This window comes from Stegodyphus dumicola, chromosome 3, assembly GCF_044657685.1.
Source record: "Stegodyphus dumicola isolate Sdum_Otavi_A_Nest chromosome 3, ASM4465768v1".
Lineage (NCBI taxonomy): Eukaryota > Metazoa > Arthropoda > Arachnida > Araneae > Eresidae > Stegodyphus > Stegodyphus dumicola.
The window spans coordinates 29750867-29778228 of NC_140770.1; the positions used below are offsets into that span (position 1 = coordinate 29750867).

General features: G+C 32.1%; 1 long non-coding RNA gene across 5 annotated transcripts in view; it reads left to right on the forward strand.

The window, feature by feature from the left end:
* Window positions 1–27362, forward strand: part of LOC118183387 (uncharacterized) — a 332908-nt gene that overhangs the window by 305060 nt on the left and 486 nt on the right. The gene's annotated exons all lie outside the window — the stretch shown is intronic.

Consider the following 27362-nt stretch of genomic DNA (forward strand, 5'->3'; position numbering starts at 1 on the left):
ACCACGAACCTCTGGAATACGCTCCCAGCGTGCAGACCACCGCACCACTAAGGCATGCTAAGAAGGCGGGAAGGTCAGGCCTTATAAGTTTATGTGAAATATTCATGATTTATATATAACAAGGTATTTTACGTAATTTAAATAAAATAATTATTTCTATTTTCTTATTCTTCTAAATATTTATACTATAAAAAGTGTAACTTATACTCACTGTTATTTTATTTTTTTAACAATTAAAATTGTAATAATTTTTCGTTATATATTCTGTTCCATTTTCCTTCCTTCCTCCTCTCTTTTTCCTAATTCGAAACGGCCCTTTTGTTAATCTTATATAGCAATTAAATCTACACATAAGTTATACAATTATATATATATATATATATATATATATATATATATACCATAGATGTTTTGGTAGTTTAAATCATTTTTCTTTGAAAAATTCAAGATTCAATAATTAATCGATATGAACACGTTCAAATCGATTAATTATTGATTGATTAATGTAAGGATATTTCTACATATTTTATTTATCAGTGGGCTTATTTCCATGTGAGCATATATCTATGTGAGCTTTTTACCATGTGAGCATATTTCTAAGTCAGTATTTTTCCATGTGAGCATTTTTCTATGTGGGCATATTTCTGTGTGAGCTTTTTTTCGTGTGAGGATTTATACCTGTGAGCATTATTCTGTGAGCATTTTTCATGTGGGCATTTTTTCGGTTACCGTGTACACCACATGATTTCCACGCACGGAATATTAAATTATACGCAATATTTTTTCTGCATTTCATTTAAACTTATTTCCTCGAATTTCATTAGAGATATAATTCTCATTCAATTAATTCAGTTCTCACTTCGAGGGCAAGGCAAAAATACATAGAAACACAAGACACCTTTATTAAAAATTGTAAAATACAGAAAAACATAAAACACTAAATGTAGCTAAAACAGTTAAAAAAATAATTTTTACAATTAAAATTAGAATTTTTACTCAAAAACAAGCAATTCGGCCAGCGGGCAAGAAGACAGATTTTTCGGTGCACAAAACTGACAGAAAGACACTTAAGGTGCAGAAGCTGACTAAATTCACCAAGTTTCAGATGTAAACAAATATGGCTGCTATAGGAAAAAAAAAAAAAAAAAAAAAAATTAGGCTTAGCCGCACTTAAACAACTTTTAAATCGTTGATAATTCTACAATTATCGAATGCAGATTAACTACAGGCATAAAAACTTTAACCGAAAGATAAGAACAACATAATTCAATCATGTTAAAGCAAAAAATGTATAATTTACCAACATATAACAATAAAAAAACTGAGCTTATGGAGCTGAGTAGCAGAGTGGGTATATTTAAAAAAAAATTCAAGATTCATTTTTTAATGCTTATATAAGTTACTGCATTCAAAAATACATTAACTGGATAATTATTATTACCTTAACAAAACAAGATAGCAAGACTTTTTAACAAACGTAAAAAAAAGTACTAGAATTCTTTTTTAAAATTCTTTTCTAGCAAGGGTAAATGAATATTGAAATGTTATTCTAGCATATCATTTAAAATTAATAAAAATGATTGTGTAATTAATATTTATTAGAATTAAACATTTTTAGGCATTATACATAAATAAAAAAATTGACGGAAAGCTCTCTCTTTTAGTTTAGAGATCCACTGATGTTTAATGCGTAGGATTAGTAACGGAAGTGTGGCAGTGTTTTAAAAAAGATAAAACAAACAAAAGATTTTACACACAACATATATTTTATTTTATTTTATTTTTAGTCCAAAGGGGAAATTTGCCCTGAAGGATTATTAATTTCGTTTCAGCATTTTGCGTTGAAAACTTTAAAAGGCTGTATCACTTTTCTAATCGTCGCCACCATTTATGATCGCCCTGTATTATATTTAAAGAAATGAAATAATGAAGAGTCTGCATGAATGTATGTATGTTTCTCGCACTGTGATAAAACAACGGTACCTAGACCCATCAAAATTTAAAAAATAAATAAAACAAAAATCTGAAATTTTTCAGATTTTAAATTACGTCCAAAGGGGCGTTTTTTTAACGTTTTGAGTGTTACCTTTATTTATTAAATATCATGTTCTTTGCACTTAAACCATAAAATTCAGTTCAAGAGCAATATCGCAAAATAATGTTAAATTAAGCATATCTTTAGAATTTCCGATATACACGGTCTCGCGAGCTGGAGATAAAAGTATTTTTTTTCTATATAACGTTGCCATTTCTCGCTTTTAAAGCACTGAGTTTGTAAATCAAAAATTCGTTAAAGTTTTACAAAATATAAAATCTATAATAAAACAAATTCCAAATTTGGGATTTCAGATGCCCATATTCGCAGTAGGATTTCGTCATTCAAAATTCGATGGCTCTATGTACCATTGTTTTATTACAATGCGAGAAATAGACAATCATTTATGCAGATTTTTCATTATTTAATTTCTTCAAATATAATGCAGGACTCTAACATTTTGTGGCAACAGTTTGAAAAGTGAACCGACGTTTATGAGTCCGACGCAAAATGCCAAAACGAAAGCAATAGTCCTTCGGGACTGAAATCCCTTTGGACTAATAACGTAATCTTCCATAGAATATGCGCGTATGGAAGCCCTAATTTGAATTTGAAATATGTTTTATTTATCATTTTCAAATTTTGTAACACTTCAACGAATTTTTGATTAAAAAACTAAGCAATTTCAAAGCGAACAATGGCAACACTACACAAAAAACAAAAAAACATTTTTATCTCCAGCGCGCGAGACTCTGTATCGGAAATTTTAAAGATATGCTCATTTTAAAATTAATTTTGCGATATTACTCTTGAACTGAATTTTATGGTTTGAGAACGTAGAACATGGTATTTAATAAATAAAGGTAACATACAAAAAGTTAAAAAAAAAAAAAAAAAAAAAAAAAAAAAAAAAAAAAAAAAAAACACCCCTTTGGACGTAATTTAAAATCTGAAACCCACCAGATTTTTTTTTTTATAATGTATTACATTTATTCATTCAAAATGACTCTATGTAAAATTGGTCAATGATGCGAGAAATAAAATATATAATTTAAAATATCTGCAATTATATTCCAAGTAAATATTAAATCTATAAATGAATGGCTAAGTAGGACTTGTCGCGCATGCGCACGGAGCTTCACCAAAATTTCGCTATTTTTGCTTCGGTACTCTCCTTATACCCTTTGTACAATTTAATTGTGTGTGTTTGTCAGTGTGCTACTTCATACAAAAATAATGTGAAATACAAACCAGCACACGCCCATATAATCCTTGTCCTAACCCTAACTATTCGCGAAACACATTAGGCTTGCCGAAGCTAAAGCCAGTGAACCTCTTCAAGCAGCAAAGAGCCGTGAGAGCAAAGTTTAGTAAAGTCTGCCAAAGGTTCTCTTTTAAATTCAAGAATTGTGCGCTTATTTGTAAGTTTAACTAATCTGTATTATAGAGAAAGTTAACAAAAGCAGAAATTGCAGTAAAGCCAAAATAAAAAGATAGTGTTCATTAATATATAACCTTACAATTTAATAAGGAAAATACTTAATTATTTAATATGTAGGTTCAAGTACTTTTCATAAGATCGCTTGCGTGCGAAGCTTTCAACAAATTTTCCTTCCGCCAAATGCTTCGCATTTTATTCAAGGTGCAAAGCCCGAGAAATGAAAACTATAAACGAATCGAGGAGGTGTTTCCCGACTTTCCCAATGTGTTTGAAAATATACGTAAATCAAAACTGGAATAAAATTAATTATTTTCATAGTCATATTGTCAATGTGTATACTGTATTTTGGACGTTACAAAACAAGACCTGATTAAACAAAATCAAATAAAACAAAGTTAACACACAAAACGGTAAAAAAAACGGTAAAAACTAAACAATCTGAAAGGTTTCAGATTTTTATAGTCGCGCAAAAGGCTATGTTAAGCATGCTTCGCTGAACTGGTAGTCTACCAGTCTGTTGTTACAGTCACTCTCCAACTAACACATTTTTTTATCTTATTAGCTTTATTATTGAGCATCATTTTCTTTCCACTTACGCCATATACAATTTAACAGCAAAATTACAACAATTTTTAAAGCAGCATAGCAGTATGCGTTTAGAATTCAAGAATTCACAATTCAGCGTTAAGTGTTGGCCTATATTTTTCTGTTTTTTCACTTTTCTCACTTCATCATATCAATGTCCAGTTTTCTTACTAAAATGGCTTTACAAAACTTTTTTTGTCTTTTTATTATTAACATTTTGTATGTTTATTTACCAGATATCACGCTTTTAGCACTTACATAAAACTCGATTCAACAGCAAAACCTTAATATATTTAAAAAAAGCATATGTTTAGAATTTCCGATAGAAAGTCTCGCGCGCTGGAGATAAAAATGTTTTATTCCGGACACCGTTGCCACTGCTCGCTTTGAAATCGTTGAGTTTGTTAATCAAAATATGAAATACATTAATAAAACATATTCGAAATTCAAAATTCGGGCTTCAGGTGCCCATGCTCGGGTGGAGGACAACGGGGGGGGGGACAAGAAGAAAGGTTTTAAATTTCGTCCAAAAGGGCCTTTTTTTAACATTTTGTATGTTTGATTCAGAAGTCAAACAACAAAAATCAGCGTTAATTCACAAAATTTTCACAGGATAACGCTGATTTTTGTTGTTTGACTTCTGAATCAGTATTTATTCGGCGTGTTATTGTGTCTTAATTATTTTGTATGTTTCTTTATTTATTAAATATCATGTTTTTAGCACGTAAACCATAAAATTCAATTGAACAGCAATATCGCTAAATAATTTTAAAATGAGCATATCTTTAGAATTTCAGATGCAGAGTATCGCGCGGTGGAGATAATTTTTTTTTTTTTTTTTTTTCTGTTCACCGTTACCTTTGCTCGCTTTGAAATTGTTCAGGTTTTTGATCAAAAATTGGTTGAAGTGTTACAAAATATGAAATCGATAATAAAACAAATTTCAAATTCAAATTAGGGCTTCCACATGCCCATATTTTATGGAAGTTTACGTTATTCAAATTTTGATGGCTCTAGGTACCGTTGTTTTATCACAGTGCGAGGAACATACATACATTCATGCAAATTCTTCATTATTTAATTTCTTTAAATATAATACAGGGTGATAATATTTGGTGATAACAATTTGAAAAGTGAATGCTTATCATGAATCGAAGCAAAATGCCAAAACGAAATTAATAGTCCTTCTGAGCAAATTGCCTCTTTGGACTAATAAAAAAAAAAAAAATCTGAAAGCCATCAGATTTTACATTACGCCTAAAGGGGAGTTTTCTTAACGTTTTGTGTGTTACCTTTATTTATTAAATATCATGTTATAGAATAATATCGCACGCGATGGAGGGTTTTTTTTTCCCCCCTGCACAACGTTGCCATTGCTCGCTTTGAAATCATTGAGTTTGTTAATTAAAAATTTGTTTTAAAGTTTTACAAAATATGCAATCGATAATAAAACAAATTCCAAATTTGGGCTTCTAGATGCCCATATTCGGAGGAGGATTACGTTATTCAAAACTGGATGGCTCTAGGTACCGTTGTTTTATCACAATGCGGGAAACGTACACTGCTCAAAAAAAAAAAAAAAAAAAAAAAAAAAGGGACAGTCCTATATCTCCCGATCTACTGGGCCGATTGACAAACTTCAAATTGCGTTCTTCATGTCTCGAAAGCGCGACTTAGGATATATATTAGATTTATATATAGCACTAATATAACATAGGTATTTTGACACAAAATCGGACTTTTTCTGAAATAACATACCAATTTTTTTACATATTTCGATTTTACGACTCAAATTACGCCTAAATATGAAATTTTGTAAAATTTGGAGCGAAATTTACGGAGAAATTCACAAATTTATGTTGGCACTTTTTTGTCAGTTTGCGCCAAGAATACTTCACTTGGCGAACTTCTTAATATATGAAAACCTAGTTTCCTTAGGAAAAAAAGTCACCATCGTTCCTTTTTTCCAAATAATATTCTTTATATTATATTTTTAATTATAACTTATTATTTTAAGTAATTTTTTCTTTTTCGAATTTTATTTTAATTGTTTAAGTTGCACGTTTTTTTTTTTTTTTTTTTTTTTTCGAATAACTGTTTTAAAAATTTCTATTTACCTATTCGAACTGCGTAAATAAAGGTGCAGCGTTTATTTATTTATTTTTTTTTTCAAATAGTTTTCTTTATATATATTTTTCGTCATAGCTATTATTTTAGGTCATTTTTAAATTTTTATACTTTTATTTTAATTGTTTGTGTTGCATTGTCTCTTCAGATAATTGTTTTAAAATTTTCTATTTATTCCTACGAAATGAGCATTTTAAATATATTTATTAATATCAATTTTCCAGAATTTGATTTTATTTATTTGAACTGCGTTTTTTTCGGAAGAATACTTTGTAACCCAGACTACGATGCGTTTGAAAACTGCATACTATATTAAAAGAGAAAATACTTTAATTTGCACAATTTTACACGCCTTTCAATGTTCCGTTCAGAAAAAATATATATAAATAAGACAGATGTATAACCGATATTTTAACTTAGGATGACTTGCATACACTGCTTTAAACAGTTTTATCATTGTGCCCATTGCTTTACACAATTTTATCTTACATTTGGTTTCTTAAAATGTTATTCATATTTTAGTCAAATATTTTATTTTTGAAATCGCAAGAATCAAATATCATAAGATTGAAAAGTTTTAAATTAAAAAAAATACGAATACTAAATTTTACGAAAAAATTTATTTTTCTTCTCTGTTTCTTTAAGCATTCTGAAAGTATATTGAAAAGTATCCAACTTTTCGTAACATTTTGGTATTTCTGACAATCATTTTAAATAAAGTTATCGCCTTCCATTTCATAAAGGCCCACAAACGGCTGAGCGGTAAAGTTGCTGAACACTGGTAGTTCACTCCGGGGTTCGAACCCCGGTAAACGGGCTGGTTGCATGGGCGTTTTCGTGGATTTTCTCATGTGTGCCGCGTATGACAGCTGGTTTCCCTTAGAACGTTCTTCAGGAAGTATTTCGTCAGAGCCTTTAACAGTCTTTAGAGGCTAAACATTTTGAAGCTATGAGATGAAAGGAAAGACTGGTTTCATCAAAAGGTTTTGGTTTATTATGACAAAGCACACTACGGCTATCTGCCTAAGGGGAGGGATGCCTTCCTGGAGGACTTCTAAGGGAAACTGGCTCGCATACACTTACACATGGGGAAAACCAATAAAACGCCCATGCAGCCAACCCGTTCGCGGGATTCGAACCTCGAACCGAACTACCAGTGTTCAGCGACTTTACCGCTCGGCCGCTGTTTCATCAGGAAGGGGAAAGAAAAACATCTTTAAGTGACATCCACATACATCACTGGATAAACTCCTGAATCTTCAAATAATTCGACTGAGGAAATCATGGGATTCACCATTTATGATACGATATGATGTTTTATAACGTAATTTACACAACCATATAGTTTAAAACCAGTCGCTCTTCACTTTAATCTGCAATGATATCGTTTTGTCTTTTCTGTTAACACAAGCTCAATTGATGGTATTTGCTGGTGTACTCGTCCAAGTGTTTTCTCTTTGAACACCTAAATTCTTTGAAGTATCCTGAAAGTATATTCGAAAGCGTCCAACTTCTTGAACATCTTGGTACGTCTGACAGCCAAATTTACCTGCAAATTTTTGCTTACTTTTCTCCCTAATTTTCTTCTTTCCTTCTACAGTTATTTTCAGTGCTCACACAAAATTAAGATTTTTCGACTGCTAGACTTCCATACATTTTGCATTCTTGTCAATTTTTTAAAATATGAATTACATGAATTGCGTTTCAGCTGAAGACGGCTTTTCATTTTCTAGTCATTTTAAATATAAATAAAGTTTAAAGCGAAGTCCAAAGGATAAATATTTTAATTAAAAGATTTTTGCTAAATGACAAAGAAATAAAACAGTCCAGCAGGGTTTATTCTGTACCACCGAGTAACCCGATTCTTATATCGGCTGAAACAATCTAAATCATATTAAAGATCATGTTTTTTTATACAATTTATAACGCGAGAGAAAAATTAGCTTCTTAAAACATTCTTTCTAAGAGGATTAATATAAAAATTTATATATATATATATTTTTTTTAAAGTTGGGACTTGAACCAAACTGTCAGACTTTTAAAGCTTATTTTACATGGTGGTTATTATTAAAGTTCCACTTTGAAATCGTCATAAAAGGAAAACTACCGGACCAAATGTTATCAAACTTGGGAATCGTGTAAAGGAGGTTATGAAAATTTATTTTCGGTGGAAAAAAAAGAGTTAAAAAACTCACCATCAGGGGAAAAAAGGCGCTGTATACAATATTGTTAAATGAAATAAGACACGAAAACATCTGTTTAAAGTGTGTTTAATATTTTCCGAAACGTGTTACAAAGCATGTTCAATGTAGCGTCCAGCATTTTCCGAAAGCAAGTTAAACCATGTTACTGCATTCTCAACAGCAGCTCTTAGCATATCAGGTTTGGTTTTGGTTTGGTTTATTAGATTACGGCAAAGCACTCGAGGGCTATCTGCCTTAAGGGAGGGATGCCTTCGTGGAGGACTTTTTAAGGGAAACTGGCTCGTATACACGTTACACATAGCATATCAGGAGGAATGTTATCAGTGTATCACATTTTTCATTTCTGCCAAATTGTTTAGATTATCACCATAAACAGTGCTTTTGAGATAACCTCATAGACAAAAGTCACAGAGGTTGAGGTCTGATGGGAAGAGGGGAAGTGTTGGCCTATAAGACGTTCATTCGTGAAATGTTGCCTAAGTAACTATGCGATGCTCTTGAGGTGGTGCCCAGCCCTGCATAAAAATCGTAGTATCTAAAATGCCACGTTACTGCAGTTCAAGTATCACGAAACATTTTAATATTGGCTCTAAGTGAGCTGCAATCGCAGTGGTCCAGCTGTCGACTGCTCTTCAGAAAAAAATGGTTCAGTTATAAAACTATCTGTCATTCAACAGTAAACGGTGTGAAATGACTGTTATGCAATCGAATGCAGTAGGAGAATGCAATGGAACTAGATAGATAACATGAGAGATTTCTTTGGCCCAAATCGATTAAAAGCGTTTTGAATCAGTATCTTCATGTTTTAGTACCGAATTCAGGCTTAAAAAATTACAAGTTAGCGATCTGTAAGAAAACGATTTCCAGATTGTACGCACTTGTGAGAGTGATTTGCGATCTCACATTTTCTAATCGCTAATTCGTGGTTTTCACGGACGAAATTCTCACTTACAGGGATGGCGCACTCGACATTTATCGAATTTAATGTCTTTAAATGGTAATTTGCCTACTTCAAAGTTTCTTAAGGGTATACAACATATTAAACCCGTTTAACAAAAGGTTAAGTTAGATTCCGACCCATATTTCGTTTAACAATATTGCATACAGCGCCATTTCCCTCCCTGGTGGTGAGGTTTCGAACTTCCTTTTTTCGCGGAAAATGTATTCCCATGACCTCCTTTACACGATTTCCAACTTAGATAACATTTGATCCAGTAGTTTTCCTTTTATGACCGTTTCAATGTGGAACTTTAATTATAACCACTCTGTATATTATTAAATTTTAATTTGAAGCTATGCGTTATATGTATACCATGCGTAAAATTTTCGCTTTTATGGAAAAATAAAAAATCGAAGCAAATATACTTAGGATAATGGACCAAAACTGAAAACATTTCCCCTCCCTCCGAAAATAAAATATTGAAATTTCGAACTTGAATTTACTGGGTTATCGAAATATTTAATTTGACTTATCTTCTAAGTCCTAGTTCCGACAACAATTCCGTCAAAAATTCCGAAGTCCTTAAGCTAAAGTAAAAGATTTAGTATATATTCACTGTATGTTAATAAAGTAATCAGAGTGTAATAAAAATAGATTATAGAATTTACGCTGATGTAACTTTTTGTCTGACTGCACAGCATGTAATGGAAGAGAAGGTTTGTAGAGATCTGTTTTTGACATGCCTCTAAAAGTAGATGTCATATTAATTTTGTCTCTTCAATGTCAAAAAACTTTCCTTTCAGAGGCAACTTTACTTTAAAAAAAAAAAAAAAATCACAAGAAGACAAATTTGAAGAACATGCAGGACGATTGAATATACATACTTATTTTCCGAACACAAGCGGTTCTCCGACTGGTTATTGAATAATGAAAAGATGCATTGTCATGCAATACAAAACATTTGGAATACGTTTTCTGGCTGAATAACGTAAATTAAAAGTCACCTGCTTAATTCACATCCATTTACAAGTCAACTACTCGGGCAATTGCAGAATCGTTTTGATCCTGAGCTTGTAAGACAAACCTAATATCACTGGATTTAAACACTTCTTTATTCTTCCGAGAACGTTCCTTCTTTAGCTCATATTCCAAGAATATTAAGTGAATACAATTATTGCCAAAGAAATTGAATATTCATTTACACTACGGCTTGGTAGTTTACTAACGAGTTAACAAAACTTAAATTCTGCTTTTTGTGTCAAAGAATACAACAATATTTTAAATATTTACAAATAAAATATTAAATTGGAGATTTAATTGGAGCCTCATCAGTTGCCTAGCATTTGAAAAAGAAAAGATTGTTAAATACTAATTGTTTGCTGCTCAGTCTAACCCAGGCTGCATGGTTGGTTTTCGTAGTTTTTTAGGTTCTCTTTACAAAGATTCTCTATGAAAGCATCTTAATCAAATAGCTCCCAAGTTCTTTCTATGTTCAAATAACCAACTAACATAGTTTAAGCGTGATTTCCAAGTGAAGTTACTAGTAAAATCCGAATACTCATTAAAAATCATGTAGCTAGCCAATCGGGAGTAACATGAAAGATACGGAACCAATAATTGAAATGTTGTTACGGTACGCTGTTTCTTAACTTAGATGATCATACCTTAATTAAATAGCCCACTAACGGCTGAGCGGTAAAGACGCTGAACACTGGTAGTTCAGTTCGAGTTTCGAATCCCGTGAACAGGCTGGCCGCATGGGCGGTTTCTTGGTTTTCCCCATGTGTAACGTGTATACGAGCCAGTTTCCCTTAGAAAGTCCTCCACGAAGGCATCCCTCCCTTTAGGCAGATAGCCCTCGTGTGCTTTGCCATAATTAAATAATCCAATCCAATTCTTAATTAAATATAATTGATTTGTAAATTCTACTAGAACTGACGGTAAGAATTGAAGTGGAAATAAGTAATATGGTGTGCAATCTTGTTTAATATAAAATTAAAAATATTTGCATAGAAAAATGTTTGCATTCAGACAGAAAGTTTTTTGAAATATTTGCAATTACTTTATAAGAAGGATTTATTAATAACCGTAATAATTACTTATTATATTACTGATGATTAGGATTCAGTTCTTGACAATTACATTCTAAATTAGAATTTTAAGGATATAATGAAAATACGCTACGCACAAAAATACATTTTAGGAAAAAAAATGAGTTGATTTTTTATGTTTTAAAACTTCTTAAATTCATTTAGTAAACATCGTATGCTCGTTGTTTATTGAATCCAGAATGTTGGTGTCGTTTATATAATTATTCTTACTTGTCCACAGAATCTGCTGACTTATCCAGCCATTAAGTAGCTGCAGATCATTTCTACATAACCATTGAACTTCCATTAATTCAGTCTCTAGAGGGTTGTATGTTTATATCATAATTTGACTTTTATAAAAAATGATTATTCTAAATATTATGTTTCTATAAAAATATATTGTGCTTTAAAAATATGGATAATAGTATCAGCCGCTCTTTCAGCCACTTCAAAAGCAACAGTTTGTTTAGAAATAAATTATGCAGTTAATGTCATAAAATTCAAATAAATATCAAACGAAAATTCTCAGTTTTAGACAATTGGATTTAAACGAAGTAAAGTAGCAGACGATAAAACGCCGAAGATAAAAATTTACTCTTTCAAAAACTTACTCTTAAATTTTTTAAAAGAAGAAAAGATACGAGAGAAATTTAAAAAAAATAGTTAAAAATTTGAATAATATCATCTATAATTTAAAAAAAATAGCCTTTCATATAGTATTAATAAATATTTATTACGCATCATTGAGGGAAAAAATGTCATATAATTAATTCTCCGTAAAATTTTACTTGAAGTTTAAGGTTAAAAATAGCTGTGGCAATTCAGTGTAACAAAAATCCATAGACCACATTTGGCGTTATTATCGCTCAAAAAAAAGGTGCCAAATTTCAAAACGCGAAATTATGTAAATTCGTGTATATCTTAGAAAATTTTGAATAAAAAAGTCTAATTTTTTGCAGATATGCTTAAAAATACACCTACTTTAAGATGATGGTAAAAATTTTATAAGTTATAATTCAAATTTTTTTTCGAAAAATTTATAGAAATTATTTAAAAATAGAAATTTAAAAAATAAAACGCAAAAAATGGGTAAATTTTATTTGGAATGAACCAAAATTTCGAAATGTGAGAGAAAAAATCAAAAAGGTTTAATAAGAAAAGAGATATTAATAAATATTTGCCAAATTCAATTAACATTGAGGAGCTAAAATTTTGAGAGCTAATATTTTAAAAACTAGTCGTACGATTTTTACAAAACTTGGTATTCTGGCATAATTTGAGTCGTAGAATCGAAATATGTAAAAAAATTGGTATGTTATTTCAGAAAAAGTCCGATTTTGTGTCAACATACCTATGTTAGAATAGTACTATATATAAATCTAATATATATCCTAAGTCGCGCTTTCGAGACATGAAAAACGTAGTTTGAATTTTGTCAATCGGCCCAGTAGAACGGGAGATATAGCACTGTCCCATTTTTTTTTTTTTTTTTTTTTTTTTTTTGAGCAGTGTACATACATTCATGCAGATTCTTCATTATTTAATTTCTTTAAATATAACACAGGGTGATAATATTTGGTGGCAGCAATTTGAAAAGTGAAGCAATGATTGAAAACAATTCATAGTCTTTCTGAGCAAATTGCCCCTTTGGACTAAAAAACCTTTATATTGTGCGAATGGCAATTACATCTACTTTCTTTACTTGAAGATTGCTAGTGTCAGATCGAATCTTCTGACAAAAAAAAACAAGCACAAATGCAGACAAAGCAAACACAAACACACAAGTGTTAAATTTTAATTCGTCCAAGGGGGATACAATGTGTAAAAATTATTCAATGTGCAGAAATTTATCATTTTAATATCTACCGCCTACCACAGTTCCTTTGTTTTCCCTTTTAAATGATCAGGTTGCTAGTGGGAAATATCGATGAAAAATTTGATTACTTTCACTATAGATACTTTAATTAATGTTAATATGTGTGTACCTCCCACGCGGGTCCACCTCAACGTGGTGTGGGGGTGAACAACCCATTGACTAGTATTGATCCTTTTCCACACTTTAATTCATTTTACTCTTTGCAATGAGCCTGCCTTTAACAGGTTCAAAATATGTGTAACATCATTTTCCTTTCTTTGAGAATGTGAAAACAGCAAAGATAACTTCGTTCATAAAATAACCCAACTGACGTCCATTTATTTTTGAATTTCATATTCTTTCGGTTGATAGGAAAAAGTTTACAATTAAAACTCGCTTTTTGCAAGCTACTACTCTTCAGTTCATTGCATATAAATTCAAAATTATGGAATATGCACTTATAGTAAGAGCATTAGGCTTACATAAAAATAGTAAATCAAAAGCTTCACTTAGAAAATAAATAAAAAGAAATCAACTCTAACCCAATAGTGCATGCAAATGAACTGCATAATAAACTCCTTCTAACAAGTTACCGTTATCTTCGTACAGACCGTTGCCATCATACACTAATAAATACCCAGAACTACAATCACGATATACGAATATAAACTCTACGTTTTATGTGAAACTGTTCTGTTACGAAAGCACTCGCATATAAAACAGCAGAAGAGCGATTCGGGCTTCGAAACCATATCGCTTTATGCAAATGATATTATTTTATTTAATGAATGTTCGAGAAGAGGAGAGATAGAGATGGAGGAAAGTTGTCCCAAGCACCTGGCGTAAAAGCTTGGGTCGAAAGCTCAGCTGCGAGTATTATGCATAAACCGAGCCTGTTTCTCAGCTAGCCGGAAATTTATCGTCTGCCGTTATAGCGGAGAGTGGGATTTATTACCTTTTTTGCATATCATTATTTGAAAGGGGGACGTATATATATTGAGATGAGAGTAGAATAAATACTCTGCTTTCAACATGATTTTTGAACGTAAAGATTGAAAGATTTGAATTTAAAAAAAAAAATGGCTAAGCATAGTTGAGAGTAGAATTCGAAATAAACGTAACGTATCTAATATTATAAAAATCCGAATCACCAGAGAAATTTCTTAAAAAAATTCTCAAATTCTAAAAATTCTTTCCCCGTGAACACGGAATTTGTTAAACTAGCTGGGTGAATAAACTGGATTCCTGTTTGACGACGTCACATCTTTGTGTGCGATTTGTCAAATAGTCTAAAAGAATATTAGAATATACTTCTCAAAATTAAAGAAATAGATTCTTCTAGTATGAAAAGTAGCTGAAAATTATAAGTTCATTAAACATTTTTCAAACAATACAATATATATAATTTTTTAAGACTACTGAGAATATTTTTTTTTTCGATATCTGTGCATTAATTAAAATCTTCCACAGAGATTTTTGAATTAACCATCTTTTCCGGTTTTCTGTGCGCAGTGCGTGTATATAATCTTAGGACTAAACTTGTATAAAATCAGTAGCTGAAGACAACAAAAATTTTTATTGTTTCGTTTTCAATATAAAATCTGTGTAAGTCTATACAATCATTGGCACCTTCATATAGTAACTGCTTGATACATTCGTAGAATTCACCTTTTTCAACAGTATTTGAATATTTGGGTTACAGTTTCTGAATCTTTTCAGTGCTATTCAGGTAGTGATTCGTTTTAAGAAAGAGAAAGTGGTTTGTAAATCCCAAACCTGGTAAACGGTGGAAGTTCGATAAATTGTGACTCTTTCCGTTTCTGTACTTCACGAGAATGGAAATCCATAACCATGCAGTGTCAAAAAGAAAAAAAACTAGTTATTCGATTGAGCATTTTCAGGTTTAAATCACTGAATTCTCTTCAGAAGACTGTTCATTATGCTCTGTGCAGTTCAATGTCTGTCCCTCAAGAGAAAATTCTTAACGAATTATCCCTTTCCAATAAAAAAAATTTGATGTGTACACCACATGACTTCCTTGTACGGAATATTAAATTATACGCATTTTTTCTTGCATTTCATTTAACTTATTAGATTGAATTAAACCTACTTCGCCGACAGCCCATAAGCCACAATAGAATAAATGCATTCTTTAAAATTCACTTTGTTTACCATAGCGACACTCTGGCGCTAGGTTTACTTAACAGTATTATATTTCGTTCATATTATAACTCAGAATGCACAAAATTTATATCATTTAAAGAATTATCTAATCGTTGCCACATGTTCTATTCAAATACTATAACAAAGCTAGAAAGATGTATAAAAGAAATTAAGCAAACAAAACGAAAAAAAAAAAAAAAAGTTTTTCTCAGACGATTGAGTATTTCTCATTCAATTAATTCAGTTTTCACTTCGCGACAAGGCAAAAATACATAAAAACTCAAAATATCTGTATTAAAAGTTACGAAGTAAATCTTAAATACTTATTTCCTCGAAAAAATTCCAGAAAGGATTAAGCATGATTTAATTCGCAATAATAAACGAAGGCGTTATTTTTGTGTTGCGAAGCTTAGTGTCTCTAGATTGGCAACAAATCTACAATTCTGCTGTTTCAAATGTAAACAAATATGTCCGCCATGTTATTTAAAACTTAACCGCACTTAAACAGCTTTTAAATTGTTGATAATTGTACAAATATTGCTTCCAGAATTGCGAAAGGCATAAAAACATTAACTGGAAGATAAAAACAACATAATTCAATCATTTTTAAAGCAAAAAATTTACAATTTACAAACATATAAGAGTAAAGAAACTGAGATCACTGAGCCGGGTCACAGTGTGGATATATTTATAAATATATTTATATACATTTGGCGCGGCCGATTGAAACCAAAATACGAGGTTCACATCTACATGTTATAGTAGTCCTTATATCCAAAATTTCAACGTTCTGAGGCTACTCGTTTTTGAGTTATGCGAGGTACGTACGTACGCACGCATGTACGTACATACGTTCGTACAGACGCCACGAAAAATTCTTTTCAGAATTCATTTTAAAGCAGTTTTTTAGTTTTTTTGGAGGAAAAGAGTCTTTTATTCTGTGCTTACGTATAGATATTACGCAAAAACATCGTTAAATTGCTTTCGAAATCGGTCAAAGTGGATATTTTCGTTGAAATATGCTGCCTGAAGCTTTTCGCGATTACAATACTTCCTTTTTACTTCGTACAAGGAAGTAAAAAGGGATAATTCGTTAAGGAAAAAAAAGCTGAAAATTTGCAGATTTTATATTACGCCCAAAGGGGCTTTTCATAACGTTTTGTGTGTTACCTTTATTTATTAACTATCATGTTCTTCGCACTTAAACTATAAAATTCAATTCTACAGCACTATCAAAAATAATTTCAAAACAGCATATCTTTAGAATTTCCGAAATAACAGTCTCGTGCGCTGGAGATGAAAATACTTTTTTTCCTGTACAGTTTCTTGCCATTGTTCACTTTGGAATGATTGAATTTGTTAATAAAAAATTCGTTAAAATTTTGCAAACTATGAAATACACAATAAAATAAATTCAAAATTCAAAATAATAGCACATTGTTATTCAAAATTTAATTGCTCTATGTACTTCTTTTTTTTTTTTTTTTTTTTTTTTTCCCACAATGCGAAAAATATGCATACATTCCTTTTAGATTCTTCATTATTTAATTTCTTTAAATATAATACAGGGCGATAATAGTTGATGGCAACAATTTGAAAAGTTATTCAGACTTTTATAGTGATTCAACTCAAAATCCCCTTTTTCAGACAAATAGCCCTTGTGGGCTATCGATCCTTTGGGCTAGAAATTCAGAAGTCTTATAATCTTAATTCCAGATTTCTAAAATCGAGTTTCCCTTCACCGAGCTAAACCTTTTCCAGCCCAACATCTCCGAATTATAAGTAAAGTACTAAGTTTTATGTCTGGGTGAATTTGTTTGAAAAAAATCAAGATTAATGTCTACCATTAAGACACAATAACACGCCGAATAAATACTAATTCAGAAGTCAAAAAACAAAAATCAGCGTTAATTTACAAAATTTTCACAGGACTAGTTTCGATGGTTTTACCGAACCATCATCTTCAGCTGCAAAACCGCAAATGAACAAGATAGGAAATAATGTTTAGATAAGATAAGAAAGCCTGGACAAGAATAAGCAAGTGGCGCCATCTGTTGGCGAAACCAGAACTAAAACATAATTTCTCTAAAAGCCGAAGGCAAATTTGGATTGGAATTAGGATCGTTAACTAGAACAGAAAGATTTTTATGAATGTGAAATGCCTCTAGAAAATCCAGTTCTCCAATGGAAGATGTTTTTTGAATAATTTTGGCAGCAGAAAAATTGAAAGTGTGATTTTCGGACCAACAATGTTGAGCAACAGAAGACTTCTGTGTTTCCTTTTTTCTAACATATGCCTCATGTTCTTTGACGCGAAATTTTAAGGCTCTCTTAGTTTGGCCAATGTAAATTAAACCGCACTGGCAAGGAATCCTATAAATACCCCAGGAATTCATATCCGGAATGGGGTCCTTGAGTATAGAAGTTGGAATTTTATTGATGGGAGAGTAAACAACCCGAAAGTTAAATTTCTGCAAAATATGTGCAACTTTATAGCTAATTGATGGAAAGAAGGGAATGACAACAGAATTTTTATAATCTCCTAAAATAAGAGTGTGGCTTTTAGTGTGTTGAGATGAGAATTTTTTAACTGCTTGATTAATAATGTTGGGTGAAAAGCCCCTGTCAATAGCTATTGCTTTTAAATAATTTAGTTCTTCATCAAGGGCTAGCTTGGAGGAGCAAACTTGAAGAGCACGGAAAACATAGGAATAAAATGAAGCTAACTTTTGTTTAGTCGGATGACATGATTTAAAGTGTGGTGGAAGGCAAACCGATGAAGGTTTACGGTAAACTGTAGTACTGAAGTTGGATGTGTTACGTGTGACCAGAATGTCGAGAAACGGAAGAGAATTGCAAGTCTCAAGTTCAAAAGTGAACTGAATAGCAGGATCAATAGAATTCATTGTTGAAAGAACTCTATTTAAATCATCTTTATTACCTTCAAACAGGGTAAAAGTATCGTCTACGTAGCGGAACCATGCCGGGAAGTTTAAAGTTTCAAATAATTTTGATTCATAATAATGCATGTAGATATCAGCCAGGATGGGACTGAGGGGGCTTCCCATGGCTAATCCCTCAGTTTGCTTGTAATATTTATTTTGGAAAACAAAATGTGTTTGTTTCAAACAGAGTTGAATGAGAGAAATTAGCTCATCAATTTCGATGCAAGAGAAATGAAATTCGCGAAGTCTGGTTTCTAGACATCTTAATGCACCCTCCACCGGGACATTGGTGAATAATGATTTTACATCAAAAGAAACCATGAGTAAATTACGAGGAGAAATGTTTTTAACCTTTTTTACAAACTCTATTGAATTTTTTATGGTGTAAATGTTATTGTCTAATAGAGTGGAAAATCTAGAAACTAAATATTTAGCTAATGGATACGAGGCAGTACCTAAATTTGATACAATAGGGCGGAAAGGAATACCACTTTTATGAATTTTGGGAAGAGCATATAATCTGGCACAATTCGCAACAGATGGGATAAGCGAATGTTTTAAGTTGCTTGAAATGATTTGCGAAGATTTGATCGCAGTTTTTATTTTGGATAAGTCCGAAGGTGAAGGATCTTTAGGGATCGGATTATATGGTCCTTCGTTTAAGAGTTTAGTGACACCATCGATGTAAGTGTTCTTATCCATGACGACTATCTGGCCACCTTTGTCGGCCTTTGAAATGACAATATCCGGGTTAGAATGAATCTCGCGCATTGTAGCTCTTTCTCTCGCAGTTAGATTTGGTTTCAAAGGTTTGTTATTGAATTTCACATTATGAGCGATAAGATGCCTAATTATTTCTTTCTGTGAATCTGAAACTTTACTGAACTTGAAAGCTTTTTCGATAGGAGCCAAAATCTTTGGAATCGAGGGTTTACAGGTTTGTGAGAAGTTAAAATTATACTTTAGAATTCTCTCTTGTTCTTCTGAAAGACTAACATTAGAAATATTAACTATTGGCTTGATGTTTACAATGGGAAGATTTTTTGAACTACTTGGACTGGAAGACTGTAAAAGAAGTTTTTCGAATTTAACTGCAAGGGTGTTTTTATGACGGTTAACTGCATTCTCCGTTCTAGACCAAGACTTTTGTTCAAGGGCAGTGAATTTTGGATATGTTTTAGCGAGTTCCAGATGAAGCTTATAGAGTTCATGTTCAATTTTGGACAATTGTTGACGTGTATCCCTTATCACGGACTGAAGTAAGGCAAGTTTGCAATTTAACAGAATTCTTGAAACGCGACTCGAAGGTTTTTGATTAGATTTGATTTAAATAAAATTGGGGATCAATTTTTTGATCAATTTTCAGTCTTCCAGTCCAAGTAGTTCAAAAAATCTTCCCATTGTAAACATCAAGCCAATAGTTAATATTTCTAATGTTAGTCTTTCAGAAGAACAAGAGAGAATTCTAAAGTATAATTTTAACTTCTCACAAACCTGTAAACCCTCGATTCCAAAGATTTTGGCTCCTATCGAAAAAGCTTTCAAGTTCAGTAAAGTTTCAGATTCACAGAAAGAAATGATTAGGCATCTTATCGCTCATAATGTGAAATTCAATAATAAACCTTTGAAACCAAATCTAACTGCGAGAGAAAGAGCTACAATGCGCGAGATTCATTCTAACCCGGATATTGTCATTTCAAAGGCCGACAAAGGTGGCCAGATAGTCGTCATGGATAAGAACACTTACATCGATGGTGTCACTAAACTCTTAAACGAAGGACCATATAATCCGATCCCTAAAGATCCTTCACCTTCGGACTTATCCAAAATAAAAACTGCGATCAAATCTTCGCAAATCATTTCAAGCAACTTAAAACATTCGCTTATCCCATCTGTTGCGAATTGTGCCAGATTATATGCTCTTCCCAAAATTCATAAAAGTGGTATTCCTTTCCGCCCTATTGTATCAAATTTAGGTACTGCCTCGTATCCATTAGCTAAATATTTAGTTTCTAGATTTTCCACTCTATTAGACAATAACATTTACACCATGAAAAATTCAATAGAGTTTGTAAAAAAGGTTAAAAACATTTCTCCTCGTAATTTACTCATGGTTTCTTTTGATGTAAAATCATTATTCACCAATGTCCCAGTGGAGGGTGCATTAAGATGTCTAGAAACCAGACTTCGCGAATTTCATTTCTCTTGCATCGAAATTGATGAGCTAATTTCTCTCACTCAACTCTGATTGAAACAAACACATTTTGTTTTCCAAAATAAATATTACAAGCAAACTGAGGGATTAGCCATGGGAAGCCCCCTCAGTCCCATCCTGGCTGATATCTACATGCATTATTATGAATCAAAATTATTTGAAACTTTAAACTTCCCGGCATGGTTCCGCTACGTAGACGATACTTTTACCCTGTTTGAAGGTAATAAAGATGATTTAAATAGAGTTCTTTCAACAATGAATTCTATTGATCCTGCTATTCAGTTCACTTTTGAACTTGAGACTTGCAATTCTCTTCCGTTTCTCGACATTCTGGTCACACGTAACACATCCAACTTCAGTACTACAGTTTACCGTAAACCTTCATCGGTTTGCCTTCCACCACACTTTAAATCATGTCATCCGACTAAACAAAAGTTAGCTTCATTTTATTCCTATGTTTTCCGTGCTCTTCAAGTTTGCTCCTCCAAGCTAGCCCTTGATGAAGAACTAAATTATTTAAAAGCAATAGCTATTGACAGGGGCTTTTCACCCAACATTATTAATCAAGCAGTTAAAAAATTCTCATCTCAACACACTAAAAGCCACACTCTTATTTTAGGAGATTATAAAAATTCTGTTGTCATTCCCTTCTTTCCATCAATTAGCTATAAAGTTGCACATATTTTGCAGAAATTTAACTTTCGGGTTGTTTACTCTCCCATCAATAAAATTCCAACTTCTATACTCAAGGACCCCATTCCGGATATGAATTCCTGGGGTATTTATAGGATTCCTTGCCAGTGCGGTTTAATTTACATTGGCCAAACTAAGAGAGCCTTAAAATTTCGCGTCAAAGAACATGAGGCATATGTTAGAAAAAAGGAAACACAGAAGTCTTCTGTTGCTCAACATTGTTGGTCCGAAAATCACACTTTCAATTTTTCTGCTGCCAAAATTATTCAAAAAACATCTTCCATTGGAGAACTGGATTTTCTAGAGGCATTTCACATTCATAAAAATCTTTCTGTTCTAGTTAACGATCCTAATTCCAATCCAAATTTGCCTTCGGCTTTTAGAGAAATTATGTTTTAGTTCTGGTTTCGCCAACAGATGGCGCCACTTGCTTATTCTTGTCCAGGCTTTCTTATCTTATCTAAACATTATTTCCTATCTTGTTCATTTGCGGTTTTGCAGCTGAAGATGATGGTTCGGTAAAACCATCGAAACTAGTCCTGTGAAAATTTTGTAAATTAACGCTGATTTTTGTTTTTTGACTTCTGAATTAGTAATGTCTACCATTTGGATCAAGTTATTTGCTCAGCTTTGCTTCACTTTCGAATCGATAGCAGATGTTCACTGAATCAAAGTAAGTAATCGATTAAGTGCATCTAAAATACTATCTGTAAGCAGGGAAAATTTTAGGAAAAGCAAGTTGAGGTGTTATAATAATAAATATTACTAATTACCTTATCGTTTGTCAGATATGCTAGAATTTGCAAACAAAAAAAAAAAAATTAATTAGCTCTGGAACTTTATATGCGCAGTGTGTTTGCGTATTCGTGTTTTTGTTAACACAGGAAATCGCGAGCTCAGTTCACTCCTGTCCTGTCATTTCTGCAGTGGTGGTTTACTTCAGGTGGGACATTTTTAGAGACGGCGTTTTTTGCGTAAAACATTCATTATATTATATAAGTTAGTCAGATGGATCATCTATGCAAGCGAAAAACAGGGAGTAAAATTAAGAAGAAAAAAAAAACAGTTTTATCTTTAGATAAAAAATTCAAGGAAATCTTCACGACAGCTACATACTATAGTTATACCTTTTTTGTTCCGTCGAAACTTCTAAATGGAAATTTCGAATATCAACCAAATTATGATCGTGGTGACATTCATAAGGAAGAACTGATCGTTAAGAAAGAAGTATTTCAGAGTTTTATTTCCTTTATTGATATGGAAACCGAAAGAGGAAAGTGGAATGGCAGTCTATTGAATTTCTGCAGTTTATTCTAAAATACACTCTCCAGACTTAGTTCCAAATAATGTAATTCCAATGCGAACTTTCCTCTAATTGCTATAAATGTTGCCAGTTGTAAGAAGCATTTTCAAATAAAAATAACTTATTGTAGAATCGGTACTTACTGTCTAGGAATATGATGTCTATAAACTTACTTCTTTTGTGGCTTAAGGGCTAATAAACTAGTCCAATTTACAAATAACTTGAATATTTAATGGAAACATGAATAGTTGCTACAAACTACAAAATAATTACATGTCTAGAAGGATGAATTTACATAGATGATATTTACAGATGAAGAGAATCGACCGTCTTTTACATATAAACATCTTTCAGTCGCATCATCGTCTTAATGGCGGAATCGTCTGAATTCTATCATCGGAAAAGTAAAAGATTTATTCTCACAGCTTGTCGCGTCATCCGATTATAATGAACGATGCCATCCCACATTATTAAATATTTAAGAACTAGAAATGTCTATTTTGCATTTAAGAAATCCTTCTCTACTGTTTGTATAACATAAAAATGGAAAATCCGATCCTCACTTCAATTAGAAGAGGTATCATCAGAGCCGTTGGCTAAAAATATGAAAACTTGAAAGTTAAACAACTAATTAAAATAAAATTGTTAAAGAACTTTGGATTCCTCTGTCTGGAAAGATTTCTTGGTCTCACCAACATCTTTAACACGTCAGTAGAATGCAATTTTACATTTCTACAAACAATCATACGATACATTACAATAATCGATACAGTGTATGCTATATATTACAATAATATCATAATCTGAGACAATAATTAAAAACTTGAAAAACTTTTACAGCATAAACAATTACACATGAACACAGTCAAAATAAATTTAACAATACCTTTCCTCTTCTTTTGAAAGTATACATTCCAATCATCGAGAAATAGCAGATGTTCCTTTATCCGTTTATACTAATTTAAACAGCATATCTTCTGATAATGTTTGTGAAATCAATTTTAATCTTTCATCATTCATACTACTTGGACATTCTACAATCTGCCGTCTGATGTCCACAAATACAGGGTGTTTATAAAGTCCCGGGCCCATTTGGATGTTTAATAACTCATAAAATAATGAAGATGGTATTTATGGTATTTACTGATGAAATAACTTGTATATTTTCCTTTTCAGGTTTGAATATCTTTACTTTTGTAAATATCGTCTGCGCGTGTGGTTCATTTCAGATAATTTCATTTTCCAGTTTAAGTATCTGTACTTTTCCAAGTATCGTTTGCTTATTAATTGCATTTTTCTCTCTTTTGTTTTCGGCAACTATTGCAATGTTATGTACTTTTCCTTTGGGGATTTGTAAAGGACAATGTTTACAGGAGGAGAGTGTCGAACATGGATGACCTAGAAGCCAGAATTACAACCGCAATAGCCTCTGTGGATGCCGACATGCTTTATTAATTTTAATCTATCTTTATTATTTTGAGTTATTAAACATCAAAATGGGTCCGGAACTTTATAGACACTCTGTATAGCAACGACTAGATTTTTTTCTAATTAAATATATTTAAATATCTTGGAAATGCTCCGTGATTTGTTAAAACTTTTACTTGTTTAAGGAAAAATCCGAAATATGTCTCTTTTTGGAGACTGAGGGGAAGAATTTGAAAACTTTTCTTCCAGAATTATCTTCTGTCCATCTACCTTACCAAACTTCCATTTCCTTTTCCTTGGAGATTAAGGTTAAATAACTTCGTAGAATTTTACTTTCAATTAAGTAATTTGAGTAAATTCCTAATTTTTCAAGTTCGTCAGCTTTTTTCATTGGTGACCCCCGGATTCAATGAAGTCTCGTAGTTTCTGAAAGTACCTTTTTTCTTTTAATTCCTATAATATTTTTATTTAAATTTCTCTGTTGGCTTGCTTGACAATCAGAATAAATATTCATCCTTGTTTTATCATTTTTAATCGATTGTAAGGTTTTGAACAAAGCTATTGTTTCAGCCTGTTAGACAGAACATCCATTATCAAGAGAGAAGCAATCCTCCTTAATACATACCGTCTTTATAAAATCCTGCAACGGTACGGTCATCCTTTTTAGAATCATCCGAAAATAGTTCAAAGCCTTTATTATAAGGAAAGCATTGAATTTCAACTAAAAATTTTGATCTTGGCTGAATGTTGTAACCATTTCGAGAATGGACTAATTTCATTTTTATTAATATTTAAACCATAAAGCTCAAAACCGCACTATCCTCTACTTATCCTTTGAATAGAACTTTCTATAAATTTGCTAAAATTTGAAGAGATGAAGTAGGTACTGTTTTTCTAGCACCTTATGATGGCTAATAATGCTGTTCTTTGAATACAGTTTGCTTTTTCCCTCATTTTAATAGTTGATGATTTCCACCGAGCTGGACTAACATAAACTAAAAAAAAAAATCTGAACGTTTTCAGTTTTTATATTACGTCTAAAGATGCGTTTTTTAAAACGTTTTTTGCATTCCCTTTATTTATTAAATATCATGTTCTTCGCACTTAAACCATTCAACAGCAATATCGCAAAATAATTAAAAAAGAGCATATCTTTAAAATTTCCGATACACAGTCTCGCGCGCTAAAGATTTTTTTTTTTTTAATACAGTGTTGCCGTTGCTCGCTTTAAAATTGTTAGTTTGCTAATCAAAAATTCGTTAAAGTTTTACAGAATATGAAATAGATAATAAACAAATTCCAAATTTGGGCTTCCACATAAGATACCATATTCGAGTAGAGGACTATGTTATCCAAAATTTCATGTCTCTATGTAACGTTGTTTTTTCACAGTGAGAGAAATATACATACATTCATGCAGATTCTTCATTATTTAATTTCTGTAAACATAATGCAAGGCTCTAATATTTGGTGGCAAGAGTTTGAAAAGTGTGTAGAGACATTAGGTATTTTGGAAGCAGGAAAGATGACAAAAGAAGCAACGCCTTCACCCGGAATCGAACCACGGATCTCTGGAATACGCGCTGAGCGTGCAGACCACTACACCATGAAGGCGTGCTAAGAAGGCGGGGAAAATACCTTATAAGTGAAACGCAACGCAAAATGGCAAAACGAAATTAACAGCCCTTTGGGCTAAAATGCAAAATAATAACATAATTTTAAAATGCTTGAATTAAAGCTTTTCTCCGAAAGTAAATTTAAAGTTTTAATTTATTTTCTTACATGCCATTTTCTCATTTTTTGTAGCTATTTGTTTGTGTATCAAGAGGGGAGGGGAGTTCGGGGCTCGCCTCAGGCGGAAAACTCAGAGACCGCCCTGGGCACCGGAACTTCTAGCTATGCTACTGCATTTCTGATATATATATAAAAAAAAAACACTTTCGTTTTTCGCTGCATTAAATGAATCACTCTGTGCGAATAAATTGTGAAAAATGTTTAACGCATCGAAAATATGTCTTCAAACTTCGTGGTCGCTTCAACGTAGATTTCTGCATTATCAATATCCTAACAGAGGAAAAAATAAAAGTAATAAAAAATAATAATAAAATTAAAAAAAACAGGTTACGGCATAGTTTCCTACTTTCTCTGAAATGTTTTGCAAATGGCTGCTATTTTTATTAGCATATAAGTGTTTCTTGACCGTGCATACATAAACTTCTTTTCGGCAATTATAATTACGGCTGAAAAAAAAGGTTTTATTTCGCTGATTTAGACAATTAAAAACTAATGAGCATTGCTCTTTTATTTTATGCAGTTCGCATGCTCAGTATTCTACATTCCATATGATTCCACCCACCCCCTTTGTAATTTAGAACATGCAGATACAAAAAATAACAGAATCTCTGTGTTTTGTCTACAGCTTTTTAAATTTCATTTTCAGTTAGTGCTTAATGATCTTTAGTATTGGAGCTCTGATATTCTTCGTTCGAATTACAGTTCCTGCGTATCTTAATTAAAGTTGTTTTTCTTGCTGTAATATAGTATTTGTTTCCTGATGATTAATTAAATTTAGGATTTTAATAGTATACAACTTTAAATATTTTCTGAACGATTCCGTTTGATGTATAGCGGTTCTATATCTCCTCCTCTACTGGGTTGATTGACGAAATTTAACTTGCTTTTTTCATATCTAGAAAGCGCGACTTAGGATATATATTGCATTTATATATATCATTGTTCTAACATAGGTACTTGACACAAAATCAGACTTTATCTGGAATGGTACACCGATATTTTTCCATACTTGGAAGCCCGAATCTTCGGAAGTTTGACTTTGTTACCTATTTCGTATATTTTAAGCTTTAACGAATTTTTAATAAAACGCTGAACGATTTCACAAGGAGCAGTGGCAACACAGTGGACGGAATAAAATATTTTTATCTCCAGAGTGCGAGACTATCTATCAGAAATTCTGAAGATATGCTGTTTTTAAATATTTTTAGCCCAAAGGTGTGTTAGCCCAAATGCTCTCGAAACGGGTATGTATATGTAAATGAAAAGAAAAAAACGCCTCTTTGGGCGTAATATAAGATCTGAAAGCTTTCAGATTTTTTTATATTGTATATTTATTAAATTATAATCACCATAAATTGAACACTATAAGTTATACTTAAGAGAAAAGAAGGAAACGAGAAGTAATAGTATTAATTTCCTCAAAAAGCGTTGATGACTAAGTACATCTGGACAGAGGTTTTTCTCAGTATAGAATTTTGGAATGAGTTTGAATAATAAATTTAATTACACCCAAAAGTTACACGGCCAGCTCCGGCTGGTGAAGT